Here is a 20,354-nt window from a genome sequence, read left to right on the forward strand (position 1 = left end):
AAATCAAACCCTTACCACCATTACGCTACGTTATGTATAGTAAACTTGGTTACTCCACCGTGCTTAGAGATTGTGTCTAAAAAAAAAAACCTCCCTCGTAGTTCACTCAGATTTCCAGACGCTGCACTAACAGGAAGGTGAACTGGAGCTAACTCAACATTCACATAAAAAATCAACCCTTCCCACCATTAAGCCACGTTATGTAGTAGTAAACTTGGTTGCTCCACCGTTGCTTAGAGATTGTGTCTAAAACTCGTAGTTCACTCAGATTACCAGACGCTGCACTAACAGGAAGGTGAACTGGAGCATAAAACTCAACATTCACATAAAATCAACCCTTTCCCACCATAGCTACGTTATGTATAGTAAACTTGGTTGCTCCACCGTGCTTAGAGATTGTGTCCTAAAACCTCGTAGTTCACTCAGATTCCAGACGCTGCAACTCAACAGGAAGGTGAACTGGAGCTAAAACTCAACATTCACATAAAATCAACCCTTCCCACCATAGCTACGTTATGTATAGTAAACTTGGTTGCTCCACCGTGCTTAGAGATTGTGGTCTAAAACCTCGTAGTTCCCTCAGATTCCAGACGCTGCACACTAACAGGAAGGTGGAACTGAAGCTAAACTCACATTCACATAAAATTCCAACCCTTCCCACCATAGCTACGTTATGTATAGTAAACCTTGGTTTGCTCCACCGTGCTTAGAGATTGTGTCTAAAACCTTGTAGTTCACTCAGATTCCAGACGCTTTGCACTAACAGGAAGGTTGAACAGAGCTAAACTCAACATTCACATAAAATTCAACCTTCCCACCCATAGCTACGTTATGTATAGTAAACTTGGTTGCTCCACCGTGCTTAGAGATTGTGTCTAAAAACCTTGTAGTTCACTCAGATTCCAGACGCTGCACTAACAGGAAGGTGAAATGAAGCTTAAACTCAACATTCACATAAAATCAACCCTTCCACCATAGCTACGTTATGTATAGTATAAACTTGGTTGCTCCACCGTGCTTAGAGATTGTGTCTAAAACCTCGTAGTTTTCACTTCAGATTCCAGACGCCTGTGGCACTAACAGGAAAAAAAAGGTGAACTGAAGCTATAAACTCAACATTCACATAAAAATCAACCCTTCCCACCATCAGCTACGTATTATGTTATAGTAAACTTGGTTTGCTCCACCGTGGCTTAGAGATTTGTGTCTAAAACCTTGTAGTTCACTCAGATTCCAGACGCTGCACTAACAGGAAGGTGAACTGGAGCTAAACTCAATATTTACATGTAAATAATGAGTTGATACAAATTAATATGTGATAATAATATTAAACACATGTCCAAAACAGGTGTTCAAAAATATAACATTTGTATTTTGCTTCTGAATTGTGTACAGATTGTGTACAACAATTGTGCGTTATTAATTTAAATTGTCGTTAAGGAATAGTATGTATGATTTCGTCTGTTTGACGTAAGTATAGAACCGATATAGTAGAGTAAAGTTAAACTCGGATTTGAATGAAAAAAAAAATCAAAACAACAAAGGGATGTTGATAAAAAAACTTAATTATTGTGCCTGAACAGTTAAATAGTGGCGGTCGTACTGACGGAAATATATTGTATTGTTACGACCGCCTTATCACTATTAAATTACTATACAGCACAAAGTTACATTCGCTTGATTCATAATAGCGATCGCTTGTGCTGATATTAGCAATATTGCACGTTTATAACGACGAAAATAACTTCTTCAGGTGAATTGGCTGTAAGACGACACCAATTGTTACTCGTCTGTAAAACTAATACATTTTATTTGGCTAGAAACTATGCTTGTCATGGCACTTAAGTGAAACATATCTAACGAGTAAAAGTGTTGTTAAGTCGTATATGTTAAACCAACGGACGTGAAGCAGTTATATTTCCAGTCGTGGTAACGAAGTTGCAAATAGATGGAGAATTAAGCAGTTTATTGTAGGTAACAAGATATATTGAGAAATTGAGATGTGGGAAACTAGATTTTTCTACAAATGTTCGACATAGTGAGATTTAAGTAGTAACTTGCTAGTTCTTTGTTTTATCGGTTACGTGCACTTATCAGGCAGTTAATAAAAACGATAACGCATATCATATTGCGACAGGTCAAAACCAACAGATAGCACACACCGTTCACACATACCTAACATGCTGGATCTTTTCCTTCAATTCCAATTCTTGTATCACAGCATCAACATCACATCTTCTATTAAAAAAAAGAAAATTCAGATTCAGTAATTTTGATATTTTACTTATAGGTACTATTTCTAGGAATTTTTATCGTATGTCACCGACCGTGCTGCTTCAATCCTCGCTGATGGCTGAGCATTACTGTCAACTGTCAGTTACAACTTTTTCCTTTGTGTCAATATTACGAACTAAATCAAACAGCAGCGTGATGTCGACTGCAAAAGTGATTTCCGAGAATAAATCTAAAAATCAACTAACACAGGGAGCGCTCTGCGATAAATACTGAGATAACGATTTCAACTTATTTTAATATGGAAAATAGACCTGGCTACTATAAATGGACCATGGATGGCAATTCAAATGTGTCATGATTATGTTGACAGTTTTTTGAGTCAGTAAAAAATAGTTATGTGGGTATATACGGTGATTCACAAAGATATGTAAAAATCGTGGGAGCTCATTCTACATGTAAAAATAATGAAAAAAGTGTAAAAATGGTTCCGGAAATGCTTTGTTAGCGAGTTACGGCTAGCGAAAGTTTTCGCCCCGATTTCAGCTCTCCATGTAAAAACGAGGTCTTCCTGAAATTCTGGTAAGACAGATTAAGGGTCAAATTCAATCGCTTCATATTTGTTTAGACCTGATAAATTGAATATAACAGGTCCCACAACTGTAAGTTCAGTAATTTATGGAGAAAACCAATGTAAATGCAAAAAAGTACAAAACACGCGGTGAGTTGAAATCCGGGCAAAATTATTTGCTAGCCGGAACTCACCATTTCCATCACCGGAAGCATTTCCGGACCCATGTTTATATAAACTTTCTATATTTTTTCATGAAGATTGAGCTCCTACAGCTTCTGAATATCCTTTTAATGCATACCTTGTATAATGAAAAAGACCCTCAAAGTGCATACAACAGCCAAAACCGTTTGTATAAACCGTTCCTTTGGAACGAGATATCGAAAATAAGGATGAAAGGTGGTTCAACGTTTAATATGGTTCTAATAATATGTTAGCTCGTCTTTTATCGTTGGAATGACAGTTATGTTTAGATTCATTCCACATTATTGAGCTCATAAAAAGTTTGTTCACTATGTAATGTAAAATATTACTATAGAGTCCTTGGGATAGAACAGAAAGTGATGTAGAATTATCATCACTATATAACAGAGCTACATTAAACACTCAGAAATCTCATAGTGTGAGTCCCAGTGTCTAGTGGCTTGGGATAGAACAGAAAGTGATGTAGAATTATCATCACTATATAACAGAGCTACATTAAACACTCAGAAATCTCATAGTGTGAGTCCCAAGACAGTGTCTAGTGGCTTGGGATAGAACAGAAAGTGATGTAGAATTATCATCACTATATAACAGAGCTACATTAAACACTCAGAAATCTCATAGTGTGAGTCCCAAGACAGTGTCTAGTGGCTTGGGATAGAACAGAAAGTGATGTAGAATTATCATCACTATATAACAGAGCTACATTAAACACTCAGAAATCTCATAGTGTGAGTCCCAAGACAGTGTCTAGTGGCTTGGGATAGAACAGAAAGTGATGTAGAATTATCATCACTATATAACAGAGCTACATTAAACACTCAGAAATCTCATAGTGTGAGTCCCAAGACAGTGTCTAGTGGCTTGGGATAGAACAGAAAGTGATGTAGAATTATCATCACTATATAACAGAGCTACATTAAACACTCAGAAATCTCATAGTGTGAGTCCCAAGACAGTGTCTAGTGGCTTGGGATAGAACAGAAAGTGATGTAGAATTATCATCACTATATAACAGAGCTACATTAAACACTCAGAAATCTCATAGTGTGAGTCCCAGTGTCTAGTGGCTTGGGATAGAACAGAAAGTGATGTAGAATTATCATCACTATATAACAGAGCTACATTAAACACTCAGAAATCTCATAGTGTGAGTCCCAGTGTCTAGTGGCTTGGGATAGAACAGAAAGTGATGTAGAATTATCATCACTATATAACAGAGCTACATTAAACACTCAGAAATCTCATAGTGTGAGTCCCAAGACAGTGTCTAGTGGCTTGGGATAGAACAGAAAGTGATGTAGAATTATCATCACTATATAACAGAGCTACATTAAACACTCAGAAATCTCATAGTGTGAGTCCCAGTGTCTAGTGGCTTGGGATAGAACAGAAAGTGATGTAGAATTATCATCACTACATAACAGAGCTACATTAAACACTCAGAAATCTCATAGTGTGGTGAGTCCCAAGACAGTGTCTAGTGGCTTGGGATAGAACAGAAAGTGATGTAGAATTATCATCACTATATAACAGAGCTACATTAAACACTCAGAAATCTCATAGTGTGAGTCCCAAGACAGTGTCTAGTGGCTTTCGAGAGGATTATATCGATTCTTCATCTCGTGTTCTCCATTCCATTCACTTGAAACTTCATCTCTTCCGTTCCCGTTTGAAGAAAAGAGATTCAGATCTACTTTAAGCAGCAGATAGTTGAAGATTTAGAGTCAGAACATGAACGATATTGTTTAAACAAATATGTAATGTGACTTTTATGTATGAGTCGTAATACTGTAGTTTTGATAACCTGATACAGAGTATTTATTTTAAAATCTTCAATTTGATTGCGAATTATTCGCCGAGACATTTAGGATTGTAGCTGGGGGTCATCCGTAGACTATAGCGTAGCATATACTCCGTGGTTAAACATGACGCAGCGTACATATCAACATTAGATAGGTATAACTATAAAATACGATGTATTTAAACTGTTATCAGTGTGACAAAACAGCCGCCAGTTACCTTTCTTCTGGACAATCGCGAGTTTCAAAACTTCGTTAATGCAATCGCATCTTAATTGTTTTATTCAGCGCAATCCAATGTTAATCCAACTACCAGCTAAACCGATATTGCTCCTTTGTGTAACAGCCTGAAGAAAGGTGCGTTAATTGTTTCATGTAACGATGTAGTTAAAATGTAAATTATATAATAAAGAACACTGGTCCCAATGTGGAACCCTTTTCAGCGAGATAGTCTTGACAGAGTTCACAGTAACACTTATAGTATTGATTGGCAGATACCGCCGGTACAGATTTATTACTATTGAACATGAGACTGTGACGTATTTACCGGACAAAATTACCAAAGAGAACTCAACTCGAGTCGATAGTTCTATACCCTCATCTACATTTGGAACGACAGGATTACGACAATTTACATTTTTACTAGGGCTCAATGATACCAAACAAAAACATGTGATCGTTATATATAGAACAAATTGTTTAGATTTCATGCCAATATATAATTACGTTTTCGAAATGTATCAAATAGTTTGTAATAAACGTTTTTTTTTTAGTTGTAACCTCAACTGCTGATTTTATTCTAAACCGTAGTGTATTAAAAAAAATATAAACACCTTTTTTGGTATAACACTTGCAAGTAGTTTTGTTCCAATTTCGGTTATTCTAAAGTACAGGCATTATATAGGGTATTCCAGACCACCCGTGTCAAATGTCTAGCGGCCAAAAGTCTAACTCCAAACTTAGCCGTAAAAGTAAAAGTTTAACTTTAACTTAAACCAGTGAAAGTTTAAACGGATTCCCCCAGTGAATTGATACTAAAGAATGTTTTAAAGTTGTTTAACTCTATAAAAACACATTGTGGCACAAAAAACAGAGGGTCCCATGTACGAATCCCAAAAATGTCAAGTGCACGTCATGCTCTGCATAATTTTTAATATTTTTCCATCCTTAACATTTTGGCGAAGAAAAAATTTAGTTATCTCTATTCGTTTATAAAATGTCGGTCTAAATTGTATAGAAAATAGTGGTTTTCCTGTTTCTTATCGTCACTCCTTGGATTTATACCACTGTATAATCATTATTTTTCAAAAATATACATACTTACAACCCAAAAATTTCAAAAGTGCAAAAGTGGGGTTTTTTCGCCATATCAAATTGAATGGCGTACACATTGAATAACTTGAAAAATTAAATGTTTTTTTTATCTCTAATCATAAAAAATATTGCAAATAAGCTGTATTAATATATACCGAGTGGAAGTTTTATTGCCCCAAAACAACTATTTGTTAAGCAATTAAGAGGCCAAAATAAATTAAATATTATAATGGCTGTATCCTCTACGTTAGTAAATATCATTTAAACCTTGCGCATATAATCACTATAGTCATACAAAATATAAAAAAAACAAATGAAAAAAAATAGAAGAGGGGAAGTGTTTACATTGTTGCAATATGTTGCAATTATTGTTGGATGTTTTTGTTGGACACTTTATTTTTGGGCAAAAGTAAATGTTCGTTTAGAAATACATTTTTTCTTATTTATACGTGTTATAGAATATGAAAATTTCAGGTGTTCCTCGACAGAGTCGCTGATGACGAAGTCTCGGTTTTGTCCAGCTGGTGTCCTGTAGAACTAAAGCGTATTTCACGCTGCCACAACATTGTTCAGCTTTCGTTGACCGCCTTAGTTAACACGAAATATTTCTGTACCATACTTGGAAAGCGTTAGATAGTTTTTAAGTCTTTTATCCAAAATAGTTTCTAAGTACACCGATAGATCTATAAATTATCATTATTTGGAATCTATGTGTGTGTATAAATAGACGTTTCATTTCGCATCGTCCTGTTTTCTGCCGCAATCGGATCTTCACTTTATTAACATTCTAAATAGCCCATGTTGAAATGTGTGATTTGTTACAGGTATGTGACAGTGCGTCGCTCTCAGGGCTTAGCCTACGTAAGTCTTGATCAATCCGTGTGTAGTAATAAACATCATAACTTTCGTATTTCATTACAACAGTGTTGAAACCTGTGGAAACAAGTCCAGGATAAAGTTAAACTGTGTATATAAACATTATGGAGTTCTAAAACTTATCCTCCAAGGGGCACATTCTTAGAAGAACGATTGTTTAATTATACAAAGTATTCTATGTTGCATTTGTCATATCATCGGTATACATTTGTTAAATTATAAACAGTGTTTCTTACAACTTAAAATAATATTTATACTTTAGAATGTATTGAGGTATGCAGATACAAAGGGAGGTACACATTAGAAATAAAACTAGTGTTAAAACTCAAGTATTTCTTTTGTAGATTTGAACTCAGTCGAAGATTTGTATCATTGTCTTAGCCAGGGGTAAGGTGCTATCCGGGGTTGAAGGCTTTTAAGGGTTGACACCTCGACTCGTTCATCTTGATATGAGCCATTTCTCATCATTAGGGCTCTTACCGTGTCAGCCCTTTGTCTTACAAGCCAAGGAACACTTCCCACAGCTACAACGTCGCATCACTGCACACAACAATGGTATACCTGCCATGAAAATCTATTCTCAATTCTTCACTCTTCTGCGTCATGTTTAGGGTTGAATGCTCTTTAATAATTCTCACAGATCATGATTAAATTCCTGAAATGTGATACTTGGAGAGATAATGGCGATCGCAAGCCTCAATTCTCCGTGTTTCTACAGTGTCAAAACCCACGAAATGATGTGGAAGTTAACCTCAGATATTCCCCACTATTTAACATTATGATGTGGATGTAAAATATATCCATTTCATATTTTTTGAAATTGCAGGCAAAGATATATATATAGAATACTTTATTTAGATGATAGATGGATGTCTCCCAATAAACGTCTTACAAGAGTCTTTTGCTGGATTCAATGAAATGGTATATTGGAAGATGGGTGCATTCCAGTTATCAAGCAAGCTCAGGTGTGACTTGCAAGATATTTGGCTAAATACAATGAGATGGTATTGGCTTATTAAGTCCTCATCAGTAACTACGAGGATTTTTCGTGTGAATCGGACGTATGAATTTTGTTCACACATTCTGCCGCTATACGAAACAGTAATAACACTTCACTGCGGTAGAAGCATCCAGTTACTCGGTTAATCTCTGTTGTATTCAATGTGAGTGCGTCATTAAATAAAACAATGTTCTTCGGGATTGCAAATTTCCTCCTCAATGTGGGATATTTCATTCGTAAATAAAATACGTTCTACGAGGCAACATTTTCGCCAAGTCCAGACAATACCCAATGGTGGTTACTTGTGCTCTTTTATATATAATAATGTTAATTCTTCACAAGCACTGCAACAGGGAATTATATCACTGCAATGGTTCCAACAGTTATATGTTTCAAAATCCCTCGTATTGTTTCCCCGTGTACGGGATTAAGCAATGTTATGAACATACGCACCTTCTGAACTTGAACAAGGTGCGATAGCAAAAAATATAGATTTTGTTAAATATCAAAAGACGTCGTTGATGTTTGTTACCGCCATGTTTATGGTTATTCATCTTCTATTCGATTTTCATCCGTAGACGGCAGCTCTGAAAGATCTAAAGAGTTACAAATAAAAAAATAAACAAGTTTGTATTAAAAGTCTGTCTTAAAAGTCCCTGTTTATATTTAAAAATTGTAACGTCAGATTATCGATGTAGTGAAGGAGAGTGCCTTTATTCCACAGACGTTCACATTCGCCGAAAGATATAATTTCTCAAAACACGGATGTTAATTCACTTGTTGCATACAACGATTTGTGTGAAGTCTATTTAACTGTATCACTATTGTCCTAGCAACATTTGTTGGAAATGTTTTGGATTTAGCAGAAAAGTTTGTAATGTTAGGTAGTAATTTCAATGTAAACATGTCACTTAAAGAATTAATATTGTATTTCGTATGAAATGGAAAATTGTAAACAACTTATTTTAATTGTTTAGAAAAATTACAATTTCCACGGTTTCTCGGAAAAAAATATTATTTTGTATTGCCTGAGCGCAAAATGTTGTAAATTGTATTTTGTTTATGAGTATGTTACAATATTAGATGAACGTGTTTGCTCTGATACTGATTTTCAAGCACTTCGTTTTGCTAGTTTAAGAATGCTCAAAACTTAGTATTTTTCTGTCGGTATTCCATAAAGTAAGTTATTTTTAGTAAATTAATAGCAGTTACCCGCGGCTTCACAGCTGTTTCGTAGGTTTTGTAATTGTATGAGCACTTCTGGTTCGAGTGAATTATATTTCCGACGCAAATATTAAGTTTGAGTTCTTCTTTCGATTAAGAAAATATGTTAAAAGTGTATTTTTTATTCCAAAGCTGATTTTGCCTCTCCTGATCAAGAAAATGTATATGTATACATAGACAGCTCTGAGAAGCACATTTTTATGAAAAGACAACTTATATAGGTTTCAGGCTTTAAATGTATAGTTAAAGTTAAATCACATTGTCTCATATCTGCACTTCTAGCAGTTAACCGCTGCTTTGCACATAAGTTAGAAGGCGTTGCACGTTTATGACCAATGCTAGTACGAGTGAATTATATTTCTGACGCCAATGTTGAGTTTTCCTTGTTGCCACGATCAATAAAATATGCCATAAACTTTATAATTATGGCCATTGTAATTTACATTGTTCTTAGTATGTTTTGTTCCATAGTTGATTTTGTTTTGTTGCCCAATCAAGAAAATATATGTTACAGATCAGAGAAGCCTGTATAAGATAAGTTTTGTACCTGGCTTTAAATTTATAGTGAAAGGTTTTTTCAAATATTTATTTTATTTAGAGCTGGAATTGGTGCGTTGGTTTAAAATAACAGTCCAGGTAAATTTTCATCTAGTGTAGTTCTTGTTGAATGCTTCAAAGAGAGTCGTGGTAGTCAATTTCTGAAATTTTTGTTTTAGGACACTTTGTAAGGTCGCTGAAATCTAGAACGACTTGGTAAATTACGTTTATTCTTAAGACAATTTACACACTATAAATGTAAAAAAATTAAAAATAATAAACAATGTTTACACTGAACGGTTGATTACATTTGACGGCTCACTCAATTAATATTACACCCAAAAAGTAGCGATGGGGATTTTTGCTACTTTAAAGACTAGTGGAGCGTAGCCCGGAGGGATTTTCGAAATAAGAATAGGCCTACATTCATACCAGGAACCGTAAGAATGTCCATGTAAAATTTCAGTACAGTCGGTTGGGTAGCTTACTCGTGAAAACAAATCAAAGACACTTTCGCATGTATAGTATTATTAAAATGTATGTATTTTGAAATTATCTAATTATTTGTTACGTGACTAACATTTTTTATAACGTTTGATGTAAACGCCGTTTAAGTTTAAAAAATTGTATTTTTATGGCGTACATGTACACTATATTCAGTAAGAAATGATGAATACACAGAATCCATCTCTGGTATAGCCATTTTTCGTACTACGGCGACGCGGCGCTACGTACAGCAGCCCGCCTGTCGCCCCTGTGTCACCTTGGCGCTTTGCGGCGCGGCGAGGAGATTGCACTGTTATCACTGTATCAGGCGCTTATCAAGGAGATAACTTTACTAACAACTAGACTGCAGCGGCACACTGTCACACTACAGAGAGCCAGTAGTTATACTCTGGCTTTACGATTTCTATTCCACTACGTATCAAGGTGGGTGTTCGTTTGTTTTATAAGTATTTGGAATTTAAATTTTGATTAAGATTAAAATAACAGAATAAAATTGAAATGTTTAATGGCGCTTTCCGTTATGACATTTCAATAGTTCGTTATGACATGAGTCCTTTTTTAATGTTGCCATATGTTATAAATAGCGTACGCCTTAATTTCCTTATGGTTTCAATTTAATATACAGGGTGTTCCATCAATCACGCTATAAAACTCCACCATTTCATTCGTCAGCCCGAAATAAGAAATATCATATGAAGTATATATAACCTTGTCTTACTTAGTTTACCAGGTGTATTACTGTTTGTGTTTATTTGACCTTACAATTCAAATGGCGAAGTTTGATAAGGTTGTTTATGGTGATCCTGTATTATAAACATTTTAATATAAGTAAGGACTGTTGTATCAAGTTGTTTTTGTGATAGCCCATATTATCATATCGAATATTTTTTACACGCCTATTAAATTTATGTGATTGTTTAACAAAAGTTTGGCCGTCATTACGACCGTACGGATGTTCGTGTACCGCCCTCTTAATTTTTATTGACTTACAGAGATCTCTGATTGATTGATTGATTTATATTTCATTCTAGCTTCATTGACACATATCACTAGTTAGTACACATATCATATACACAGTGTTTTAAATAAGAAATCTTGTCATCTAGAACTAAGCACCTTTTAAGGTTGAACGCATATTTATTTTATACGTCTGTCTCAATTGGGGTTGTGAATTGCGGACCACATATGGGCTGTATACTCATTATGTTGGATAAAACAATATAAGGACCGGATGAGTTTTAGACCTACGGCATTTGCATTTAACTTAGATTTACTCCATTATAAAACAATTTTCCCTTTGGCACTGTTGCGTGCATTTTTTGTGCGAATTCAGTCTGAAATTTTGTATTGAGAAGTCTCAAAGTGGCTTTCAGACGAGTCTGCTCACCCTCTCCGTGAACTTGTTATCGCCCACGATGTGGTATGATCTGTTTATTACCTGTGATCTATATGTACTCGGCTTTGTTAGTGCCTTACAAAAGTAATTCATTGATACGATAATTCATGATAATTCATTCGTAGCTTTTAAAAACACCAGATCACACTAATATCTATATAGGTGGTGTATCAAACATAAAGCTCTATATATTGACACAACTGTATAAGTTTATTCTAATATCTGTATGTAATTAGTGTATCAAAATACATACAATTTGATTATGATTAGTTTTTTTATTTTTGTGTGTGTGTGTGCTTAACCTTGTGTCAAGATTTCTTGGCCCCCGAAGAGAGACGATAGATTGCAATGCTCGAAACCTAATGTTCTTTATTTGTGGCACATAAAGATGACAAGTAGCATAAATCTTGTTATCTTTTCTAACGGTTCGTTTTAAATGTTAAAAAGTATCACCTGTATAGATTGTTTAACACGTTTCTAAAGTGTAATAAATTTTGCTTAACTATCATTTCGACCACCACTTATATCAGCGAATTATTCTTCTCTTAGATAATATATATTTATTAGAAAATTGTATTGGAAATGTTTAGAATAATGAGTTAATTTTTATATAACAACGAAGTTAAGTGACATAACGTAATGTGATTCGATTGAGCGATCGAATATATTTGACCTTGAATATTCAAAGTTGTGCCATTTTGTTGTAGTGGCCACTGACCTACGCGTGCGCTGATAAGTCCAATATTCTAAGCCTATCGAACAATTCTTCCTTACTAAGGTAGATATCTCGTTGTGCTCCTGTTACACTCTAATCATTGAACGCTGGTTTTGGTGACGAAGCTTAGCTAAGAAGTCTAGAAAGAGAAACAATCAATTTACGTCAAATTAATCAAAGGGTGCAGTCGCGTGCGAAGGTGATAAACCGATAATATGATGAAACGCTCGAGCTGAATGCTTGGCGTCCTCTGTGATTATATCGGATACGATTCATCATAAAAAAGTGCCAGCGTAATTACATTTAAAGACATTAGTATTTTTAGGTCTAAATTAAGTAATGTTGATGTAAATCGTAATATTCAATTTTCAAGAGTGAGTATTTTAACAATTTCCAAATAGTTTTTCACATTTTACATATAGCCATATAAATTTAATATAGGGGATAACCCAAATATATCAAAGGGAGTACCTTTCTTAACTTGGAAAGCAGAAAACAAATCCTTTATAATATGTTGACCTGTTGTGAGTCTAAAAGTGTAGTATTAAGTGCACTCTTGATGCTCTAGGCAATATAAGCACAATAAGTGGTATTATCTTTTCGTGGATATGGAACATATTAAAGACCATATATTTTTGACGAGGATTAACAAAGATCATCGTAGCTGGAGATGGCTTCAAATTCTTGTGACAAAGCTCTGTAAGAAAGATGGAATCGTTTAATTTACTGGTTGTGGTGGAAGTTGTATTTGAAGTGAAGACTTTGTAATGATGAACTTTGATGAAATGTGGGTGAAGGTCGGTTAGTTGAGATTGTTGGTGGGAACCATTTCTTGGCTTTCTACATCCGTAGGAATGGACGAAATACGTGTGTGGCTTGGGACAGTTTTAATTCACTCGCTCTGTATGACTGGATAATGAAACCAAAGTTGTGACTTTATTTCGGCAATACCTTGCGTTTGTTATTGAAATAAAAGTTCTTGTGCAGTTAACGTGATGATGTTGGTGGTCGTTATTCAGGATCAGGCTACGACAAAAGTGAAGTATTTAACTGTAGGAGATGTGCTAAGATTAGAAAGCAGTCTGGAACTGTGTGATAAAAGATGTTTCGTATAACCCTTATGAATGTAATATATTTGACAGGATAACTCTTTGTATCTGTATATAGGACAATGCAAGTTTTAGATCTCCTAAGAGGAATGAATGTCGGATTCCACTGACAATCTTAATGAATGACTCGTTTTAATGAACAGGGCATTATTCACTCCGTAGATTCCGTGGAAGTAGGTGTAAAAAACCCAATGGGCAAAAATATGAAAAGCCATTTATCATAAGAAATTTATTAAAATCTACTTTGGATCCCTTAAACGGCAATTTGGATATCTGTTCCAAGAATGTTGTTGGCTGTCATGAAACATTGAAGGAAGCGTTGTTTCTATTGTGTGCTGTTGACTATTTGGAACGCCAACCTAACTATAGAATATGCAGAATATTACTGTGCTCATTACTGTGACTTTATAATTATTAGTTTGTCGGTGACCGTCCTCACTACTGAGACATTCAACATGGAAACTTTTTTAGATGATGAGGATAGTAAGCGAACTAGTTTTTAGACTTATTGAATGGGTTCTCTGTAACACATGGCCTCTGTGGACGGAGAAGAGAGCTGTAGGTGACTAAATTGGACTGGTCGAGAATAGAGCCTAACCAGAGACGCAGGTGGCGAAGCGGATTCCTTCTGGCATTCTCTGGTAGTGATTCAAGAGTGACTTGTCCGAGAGTTCCTCGCCATGAGTAGGCAGGCACCGCGTAGTTAGGAAAGTCCATATAAGTTCTCCTAGTTAGTGACTCTTTCTTGGTTAGAATCACGTATGTATGTGATACCCTAACAACCAACCAAGAGAGAATCACTATTGAAAGATTTAAGAATGATAATTCAAGGATCACCAGTAGTAGTGATCCTTGAATTAGATACAGGGATTGCTAGTATAAATGTAATAGACTGGTGTTGTTGGAATTACGTTGACGTTTTTGCAGTGATTTATGTGTTATTTTATCTACCATAATAGTAACGAGCAAAGTGGGATAACTTAATGTTTAAATAATTGCATTTTAAATAGCCTGTGGATATAATAATTACGTTAAATACAGCATGTGCGCTATTTAATTTGCATCACTGGTATACAACGGATAGTTGCAGAGCAATCATGAATTAGGAATGTACATCAGGAGAATTCTTTCCAATAATTCATCCGGTATGATAACCAACTTTCCTAATTCAGCCTTCTGTGTCAGCCTATTTGATATCTAACCATGAAGCCAGCCACTATGTAGCCTGCCGTGTTTTAGAGATTGCTAGCCTCAATAAAATAGGCCGTGCTGAAATATACTTGTTTAGACAACACTGGTTTGCGACCTGAGAGGTTCAACAATGTAATGTAACCTTGGAAAGATGGAATACAATCAATAATAACTGCAAACAAGTCTTAATACTGGATTTCAAAGGTTTTACTCAGCTGTACATCAGTCCTTTGCCTTAGTGAAAATAACTATGCTTTTGTTATTTGCAGTATTTTTGTGAACGAATGTCAATATAGTACAGTACACACTGGCTCCTGTTTACAGTTTTAGAGTACATCAATGTCTTCATCGAAATATAACAGGATATAAGTAAGTTCAAATATTATCCCAAAAATTGTGATTTTACACGGGTTTCGGTCAGTTTGCTTGCTAACTTCAGATCTATAGCTCATTTCATTCTTGAGATGTCTTGTGGGGAGGTAGACAGGCAGACAGTCAAACAGAAAAGAATTGTTATCCTCTCGGCAGACAAAGGAGAAATTGTGTCATCCAATTGTGGCGCTCAGCCATATTCCATGGTTGGGCATTGATCATTATAGAACTCATTATTATGGATTGTGAAGGTAACAGGATTTCTTCCAGACATTTGCCATCGTTCAGTGATACAAAACAGTTTGGCAAATAAAACGATGGCAAATGTAAAAAAAATCCTGTATCCTTCACAATCCTTCCATTTTCAAAAACAACTTCAAACAAAGAAATCATAACTTTGAATGTTATCATATATTATTAATTTTTGTAATTTAAATGAGCTTTTTTGTTGTCAATGTCTTAATAGACCTATAATCATATATGAGCAAGTAATATACAATATATTATATTTGACAAATCAGGAAAATACGTATAATGAGTTTTAAAATACGTTCCTTATTTTTAAAGCATAGATTTAAAATGTATTCACGAATGTATAAGTTTTACAGAAGAGAGGAAGTGACATGACTACGAGTACAAGCAGTCAATGGTTGCTTACTAGTCACAGACAGAGTCGTAATAGGCTGTGAACATTCCCTGATAACAGCCACTTCGACTCGGCTGATACTGTTAATACCGCAGTGAAGGTCAGGATTATGTGACTAATCACTGAATATATCAGCTAACCGTACTCCGCCCTTTTGTTTGATTTTAATTAACAGCAATGTCGCGTAACATTTCCCTGTTGACCTAGCTAGACTATGTGGTTTAGAACATTTGCGCGTATATGCTTCAGAAATAGATGTTTATACTTGTATAATAATATATAAAAGCTTTTAATTATTTAATTTACTAAGTATGATCCTTTCACGGAGATAAATCCACTAAGGTTTGTTTATAATCTGAGGATAATTTTAACACATTTCTCAATAACACGGCGCGGCGCGGCGGGGCAATTTGATCTCAATGGAGGATACCTGAAGGCTCCAAATAACGACATTGATATATTAGGTTTTGGAATCTAGTAAACTCTCTTATCTGAAGCACAAGTTGTCAACACGAGCGACTATAGAACACTGCATCACAGACAAATGACTTGCTGCAACTACAGCGTGTAAGGTTTGAGGCAACAAAGAAAGGGGGTTCGTACTTTGTTCCTCGGGAGTACAATGCCGTACCACCCACCATTAAGGGATTAACGTTTAAGAGGTTACAATTGTTTTTTAAATGTATACATTGCCTAACTAAAAGAAGTTGTATTCGTGTAAGCTGTCAAAACGAGCGACTAATGGAAAACGACACGCCTGACGAGATCACATGCTACAACAAATGAAAAACACATGCTGTGTGTAAGGCTGGAGAGAAGGTGTGGAGGCAGTAGTACATTGTCCACCCACTTTAAGGGTTAAAACTTATAATAAAATTTTAAAATATTAACTTTATACCGTATTGCTTGACTACAATAATGTGTATGTTTGTCTGATTAACAGTTAGAAGAATTTTAATGTAGATATAGTTACCTAAATGTACATGTAGCTAGCATACAGTCTATTGTTACTGATTGTAGTTTCGACTTCTAAAACAGTGCTGTAAGATTGAGATCTATTCACGAATAGAAATCTTGTTCATTTATGTATTTTATATATCTCGATACTTATTATCATATAATATACGAAATTCTGTTGTACCCTTAAAGTCTTTAAGCTAGAAAACATATTTTAATGGCTAATGTGCAGTATCTATATGTTATTTAACAAGTTTAGTGGAAGAGAATAAATACAAGTTTGTTTCAAAGCTTAATTATAGGCGAGCGATCTGTTCACGTATAGTAAAACCTATTAAACGTATAAACTTATTTTAATTACTAGTTCTTTTTTTCTCTATATATATTTTAGGTCTTTACGCTTGCAAACATATTTTAATTACTAGTTTTGTTTATTCCCTATATATTTGGCTGTATGTGTTCACGTAATTTTAATGGTAAAACAAAGTGTCGTGTCTATTGTATTTTGCCCAAAGGGTTTGTCTATGCCGATCAACAGACTTGTCCAACAATGACTCACTATGTGGAATCAATGTAGGCTTGAGGATTATTGGATACGGTTTGTTCTAATGGAAGTATCTAAAGTTATAGCTTTGACTTCAGAAAGCTAGCTCTTTTAGGTGACTTCGCTGATTGGGCTGAAAGTGGGCTCCTCTGGGTTGAGAGTGTCCATTTTGACACTTCTTCTTCTATCAAATTCCAACAACACTAGACTCTTATAATAATGGAAGAGATATTTTCAAGCAGTGCTTTTTGATAAGGATTGCGTTGTCACGAAGACAAGGTCTGTAATCCTAAAGTATGCAAGCGCTCGGTTCGCGATTTCCATTAACTCGGCAAACACCCCGTTCCCAATAAACAGCTGGGCCAGACAGCTGAAACCCGCACTTCAGTGTTCCCGAATCAAGTTACAATGCTTGCGTTTATTCATATCGACCGAAGTATGATGAATCTCTTCTTCATTTCAATATTCACTCTACTTTAAACTATTACGAGTTTATAACCATTTTAAAAATAAATGTAATTGTTTTCCTTTGCTATTTTTAATGCATAACTAATACTTTTTAAAAATAATGTCTTAAATTTGCAATTAGATAAAAATCGCGCTATTTTAAGGAATTTATATTTACCTAAGTTTGGTACTTCCTTGCATATCAAGTGTGTTGATTAGTTTATTATTAGGGTTATCACAACAAAAAGCATGTTAAAAAGCATTACTCTTTGTTACTTATAATTCTGACTTTGCGTAGACGTGGTTTCCTCTTATGATAGTGTAGTCGCCGTAGATTGTCTGAGATACATATCACTTCCCTACAGTTACAATCGAACCCGGGATCTTCGGATTATGGCAGTGTATGCTGGACGGGATAACATGATAACCGTTATACTAGTTCTGCAAGAGATAGTAGACACTCACGTGAAGTCAGCAGCAGTGCTAGAACGATGGGATGACATGATGACCGTGATGCTAGTTCTGTAAGAGATAGAAGACACTCACGTGAAGTCAGCAGCAGTGTTAGCAGGATAGGATGACATAATGATCGCAATGCCAGTTCTGTAAGAGATAGTAGGCACTCACGTGACGTCAGCAGCAGTGTTAGCAGGATGGGACGACATAATAATCGCAATGCCAGTTCTGTAAGAGATAGAAGACACTCACGTGAAGTCAGTAGCAGTGTTAGTAGGATAGGATGACATAATGATCGCAATGCCAGTTCTGTAAGAGATAGAAGACACACACGTGAAGTCAGCAGCAGTGTTAGTAGGATAGGATGACATAATGATCGCAATGCCAGTTCTGTAAGAGATAGAAGACACACACGTGAAGTCAGCAGCAGTGTTAGCAGGATGGGACGACATAATAATCGCAATGCCAGTTCTGTAAGAGATAGAAGACACTCACGTGAAGTCAGTAGCAGTGTTAGCAGGATAGGATGACATAATGATCGCAATGCCAGTTCTGTAAGAGATAGAAGACACTCACGTGAAGTCAGTAGCAGTGTTAGAAGGATGGGACGACATAATAATCGCAATGCCAGTTCTGTAAGAGATAGAAGACACTAACGTGAAGTCAGTAGCAGTGTTAGCAGGATAGGATGACATAATAATCGCAATGCTAGTTCTGTAAGAGATAGAAGACACTCACGTGAAGTCAGTAGCAGTGTTAGTAGGATAGGATGACATAATAATCGCAATGCTAGTTCTGTAAGAGATAGAAGACACTCACGTGAAGTCAGTAGCAGTGTTAGCAGGATGGGACGACATAATAATCGCAATGCTAGTTCTATAAGAGATAGAAGACACCTACGTGAAGTCAGTAGCAGTGTTAGAAGGATGGGACGACATAATAATCGCAATGCCAGTTCTGTAAGAGATAGAAGACACTCACGTGAAGTCAGTAGCAGTGTTAGCAGGATAGGATGACATAATAATCGCAATGCCAATTCTGTAAGAGATAGAAGACACTCACGTGAAGTCAGTAGCAGTGTTAGCAGGATAGGATGACATAATAATCGCAATGCCAGTTCTGTAAGAGATAGAAGACACTCACGTGAAGTCAGTAGCAGTGTTAGCAGGATAGGATGACATAATAATCGCAATGCCAGTTCTGTAAGAGATAGTAGACACTCACGTGAAGTCAGTAGCAGTGTTAGCAGGATAGGATGACATAATAATCGCAATGCCAGTTCTGTAAGAGATAGAAGACACTCACGTGAAGTCAGTAGCAGTGTTAGCAGGATAGGATGACATAATAATCGCAATGCCAGTTCTGTAAGAAATAGAAGACACTCACGTGAAGTCAGTAGCAGTGTTAGTAGGATAGGATGTCGATGACATGCACACTCGATGATCGCAATGCCAGTTCTGTAAGAGATAGAAGACACACACGTGAAGTCAGCAGCAGTGTTAGCAGGATACGATGACATAATGATCGCAATGCCAGTTCTGTAAGAGATAGAAGACACTCACGTGAAGTCAGCAGCAGTGTTAGCAGGATAGGATGACATAATGATCGCAATGCCAGTTCTGTAAGAGATAAAAGACACACACGTGAAGTCAGCAGCAGTGTTAGCAGGATAGGATGACATAATGACTGCAATGCCAGTTCTGTAAGAGATAGAAGACACACACGTGAAGTCAGCAGCAGTGTTAGCAGGATAGGATGACATAATGATCGCAATGCCAGTTCTGTAAGAGATAGTAGACACTCACGTGAAGTCAGCAGCAGTGTTAGCAGGATAGGATGACATAATGATCGCAATGCCAGTTCTGTAAGAGATAGAAGACACTCACGTGAAGTCAGCAGCAGTGTTAGCAGGATAGGATGACATAATGATCGCAATGCCAGTTCTGTAAGAGATAGTAGACACTCACGTGAAGCCAAGCATGCAGAAGGTGAACAAGATTCCGATGTCAACCTTCTCGGTCGCAAAAAAGACAACGTAGGTGCGCATGTGAGACAACTACACGGGTAGCTCTCTCTATTTTTACCTTGAGCTTCGAGACGGGCAGCATCGCGTAACCTCATCTGACGTAGTCTGGGGTTAACTCGATTTAAGTACATATTTGAATGTTTGCGAATTTTCAAATCTCTTTTGTGAATAAGTAGCGAAATCACCTGAGACACACCGATAGGACAAGCATCTGCTGACCTATCGAGT

General features: G+C 36.1%; 1 protein-coding gene across 4 annotated transcripts in view; it reads left to right on the forward strand.

Annotated features, from left to right (window-relative positions):
• The window catches only part of LOC124353755 (E3 ubiquitin-protein ligase RNF144A), a 273,539-nt gene that overhangs the window by 95,249 nt on the left and 157,936 nt on the right, over window positions 1–20,354 (forward strand). Inside the window, exon 1 of one of the 4 annotated variants that reach the window (XM_046803747.1) lies at window positions 10,670–10,690. The exons of the other annotated variants lie outside the window; for them this stretch is intronic. The gene's annotated coding sequence lies outside the window, so the exon portion shown is untranslated. Of the gene's footprint in view, window positions 1–10,669; window positions 10,691–20,354 lie in introns of those variants that run through there. 4 annotated transcript variants of the gene reach the window in all.

The sequence above is a fragment of the Homalodisca vitripennis genome, chromosome 2 (genome assembly GCF_021130785.1).
Source record: "Homalodisca vitripennis isolate AUS2020 chromosome 2, UT_GWSS_2.1, whole genome shotgun sequence".
Lineage (NCBI taxonomy): Eukaryota > Metazoa > Arthropoda > Insecta > Hemiptera > Cicadellidae > Homalodisca > Homalodisca vitripennis.